Raw genomic sequence first — 4,131 nt, forward strand, 5'->3', positions numbered from 1 at the left:
GAGAATCTCTTGAACCCAGAAGGCAGAGGTTGCAGTGAGCCAAGATCATGCCACTGTACTCCATCCTGGGCAACAGCGTGAGATCCTGTCTCAAAAAAAAAAGATACATATTGTAAACCCTAGAGCAACCACTTAAAAAAAATAAAGAGGGATATAACTAATGAACCAATGTTGATGTAAAATTATGTTGTAAATAAAACTCAAATAATCCAAAGCAAAGCAAAAATAAAAAAAGGAGAAAAGAGCCGGGCACGGTGGCTCATACCTGTAATCCCAGCACTTTGGGAGGCCGAGGCAGGTGGATCACAAGGTCAGGAGATCGAGATCATCCTAGCTAACATGGTGAAACCCCGTCTCTATAAAGACACAAAAAATTAGCCGGGCGTGGTGGCGGGCACCTGTAGTCCCAGCTACTCGAGAGGCTGAGGCAGGAGAATGGTGTGAACCCAGGAGGCAGAGCTTGCAGTGTGCCAAGATCACGCCACTGCACTCCAGCCTGGGTGACGAGCAAGATTCCGTCTCAAAAAAAAAAAAAAGGAGAAAAGAACAGATGAGATATTTAGAAACATAATGATGATAGATTTAAACTCAACCATATCAATACTTACATTAAATATCAATTATCAAAACACAATACTTACATTAAATATCAATTATCAAAATATTTACATTAAATATCAATGATCAAAACACTTAATTCGTCAAGTTGGATTAAAAAATCAAGATCCAAAAGTATGCTGACTACAAGAAACTGACATTAACTACAAAAACACAGAGGTTAAACATAAAAGGATGAATAAAGACATATTCAGGAAAAATGAATGAAAAGACAACTGGAGTGGCTAGATTAGTATCACACAAAGTGAAAGAGAGAACAATGAATATTACCATGAATCAAGTGGCACATTTTAGAAAGATTTAATTTACCAAGAAAATACAACAATTTTAAATTTGTATACTCCTAATGAAAGGATTCAAAAGATAGGCATACCTCATTTTATTGTGTTTTACTTAATTGTACTTCACAGATTTTGTACTTTTTACAAATTGTGACAACCCTGTGTTGAGTAAGTGTATCAGCACCATTTTTCCAACAGTTCATACTCACTTTGTGTCTCTGTGTCAAAATATTTTGGCAGTAAAGTATTTTGAACATATGCACATAGTTTATAAAGACATAATACTATTGCACACACTAAACTACAGTATAGTGTAAACATAACTTTGTTTGCACTGGGGGACCAAAACTTTTATGTGATTTGCTTTATTACAGTGTGTGGAACCAAACCTACAGTATCACTGAGGAATGTCTCTACATGAAGCAAACACTGATAGAACCAAAAGGATAAGTGAGTCAATTCTCCATCACAGTTGCAGATTTCAACACTCCAATCTAAGCAATTATAAAACAAATACATAAAAAATCAATAAGTGAAGCAGCTCCACTGTCTGAGGTAAATACCCAGGGTTCAATGTCTCCCACCAAGAAGATTAAGGACACAGACACACATGAGGAGTTTAGGAGCGGAAAGTTTAATAGACAAAAAAGAAGACAGAGAGAGAAATCTTCCTCATGCTGAGAAAGTGGGTCACCCAAGGGAGAGTTTCCAGGTTGAGGGTGGGATTTGATCGATTTTGCAGAGAGGCTTGAAAAGGCGGTGATTGATATACATAGGGCCCAGGGATTCATGTAACCAGGTGTGCCATTTACGTAGTCCACAAAGGAACTAGCCCTCCCACCCTCATCTTTCATTATGCAAATGTGGCTTCTACCTGGCTGTCGCCATGACACCTGCACACGTGGCTTTACCTGGCTGGTGCCATGACACCCACACATGTGGTAACAAAGAAAAGGGAGGGAGAAGTCTACATGTTGGAATGTACCTGGATTTCAGGTGCAGCTGCTGGCATTTACATATGCAAGCTTCCAGCTTGCTTGCAGCTTGACTTTTCAGGCTGTTTTCTGTTAGAAAAGAAGTGGTTTTGGGGCTGCTTTTTATTAAAGGAAAATGCTACCAAGAACTCTTTTACCCTCACTAACTGCCTAAAATAATTTATTAATAACTCCTCTATTGTAAGGATATTTAAGGTTTGAACAACACTGTCAACCGACATGCCCTAATTGGCATTTACATAACACTCCACCACAAAACAGCACTCTTTTCGTTCCTGGCCGTCTAAGGATTGACTGCCATCATGAATGACACAGTAACTATCTGAATTAGAAAGTTCATGACCAACCAACTACTTCAGAGGAAACAAATGATGATTGATGTCCTTCATACCCTGAAGGCAACAGTACCTAAGACGGAAATTTGGGAAAAACTCGCCAAAATGTACAAGACCACACTGGATGTCATCTTTGTATTTGGATTCAGAACTCATTTTGGTGGTGGCAAGACAACTGGCTTTGGCATGATTTACGATTCCTTGGATTATGCAAAAAAAAATGGACCCAGACATAGACTTGCAAGACTTGGCTTTTATGAGAAGAAAAAGACCTCAAGAAAGCAATTAAAGGAAGGCAAGAATAGATTGAAGAAAGTCAGGACACCACAAAGGCCAATGCTGGTGCTGGCAAAAAGCTGAAGGAGTAAAGATGCTGCAACGATGTTTTCTGCAGCCATCGTGGATTTTTCATGAGAAGATTAATAAACTAAAAACTTTCATGTGAAAAAATAGAACACCACAATATGCATTCAAGTGCACATGGAAAATAGATCAAAGAAGGTCATTTCTAGGCCATAGTATGTCTCAATAAATTTGAAAGAAAGAAATGAAAGTATGTTTTCTGATCACAGTGGAATTATGTGCCAAATCGGTAACATAAATATAACTGGAAAATCTCTCAAATATTTGGAAACTAAACAATAGACTTTGAAATAACCCATGTAGCAATGAAAAAAATTACAAATGATATTTGAGATATCTTAAATTAAATGAAAATACAATATATAAAAATGTGTGGGATATAGGTACAGCTATGCTTAGAGGAAACCTTGTAACATTAAATACTTATATTAGAAAAGGAGAAAGATCTAAAGTCATTAATCTGGCTGGGCACAGTGGCTCAAGCCTGTAATCCCAACACTTTGGGAGGCTGAGGTGGGTGGATCATCTGAGGACAGTAGTTTGAGACCACCCTGGTCAACATGGCGAAACCCCATCTCTACTAAAAATACAAAAATTAGCTGAGCGTGATGGTATGTGCCTGTAATCCCAGCTATTCAGAAGGCTGAGGCAGGAGAATTGCTGAACCTGAGAGGCAGAGGTTGCAGTGAGCCAAGATCGCACCACTGCACCCCAGCCTGAGTGACAGAGGGAGACTCTGTCTCAAAAAATAAATTAATTAATTAAATAAAATCATTAATCTAATTTCCCACAGTAAGAAACTAGAAAAAGCAGAGCAAATTAAACTCAAAGTAAGCAGAAGTAAGGAAATATTCAAGATAACAGTGAAAATCAATACATAGAAAATAGATAAATGATAAGAAAAAACAATAAAATAAAAAATTGAGCCAGACACAGTGGCTCATGCCTGTAATCCCAGCACTTTGAGAGGCCGCGGTGGGTGGATCACGAGGTCAGGAGTTCAATACCAACCTGGCCGAGATGGTGGAAACCCTGTCTCTACTAAAAATACAAAAATATTAGCCGGGCATGGTGGTGGGCGCCTGCAATCCCAGCTATTCAGGAGGCTGAGACAGAGAATTGCTTGAACCCAAGAGGTGGAGGTTGCAGTGAGCCAATATCACGCCACTGCAGTATGGATGACAAAGCGAGACTCCATCTCAAAAAAAAAAAAAATTTTACAGGTGTTCAAGAATAATTAGGGAATATATAAACAAATGTTGTCAATAAATTTGACAAATAAAACAAAGAGATTCCTCAAAAGATACAAACTACTAAAGCTCATTCAAGAAGAAATAGATGGCTGGGCGTGGTGGCTCATGCCTATAATCCCAGCACTTTGGGAGGCCAAGGTGGGTGGATCACTTGAGGTCAGGCATTTAAGACCAACCTGGCCAACATCTACTAAAAATACAAAAAATTAGCTGGGCATGGTGGTGGGCACCTGTAATCCCAGCTACTCAGGAGGCTGAGGCAGGAGAATCACTTGAACCCGGGAGG

At 39.0% G+C, this 4,131-nt stretch overlaps 1 pseudogene; it reads left to right on the top strand.

Moving 5' to 3' along the window:
• The first annotated feature begins 652 nt into the window (after positions 1-652).
• On the top strand, positions 653-3,088 carry LOC116269542 (annotated as a pseudogene).
• The last annotated feature ends 1,043 nt before the right edge of the window (positions 3,089-4,131 follow it).

This window comes from Papio anubis, chromosome 11 (genome assembly GCF_008728515.1).
Source record: "Papio anubis isolate 15944 chromosome 11, Panubis1.0, whole genome shotgun sequence".
NCBI lineage: Eukaryota > Metazoa > Chordata > Mammalia > Primates > Cercopithecidae > Papio > Papio anubis.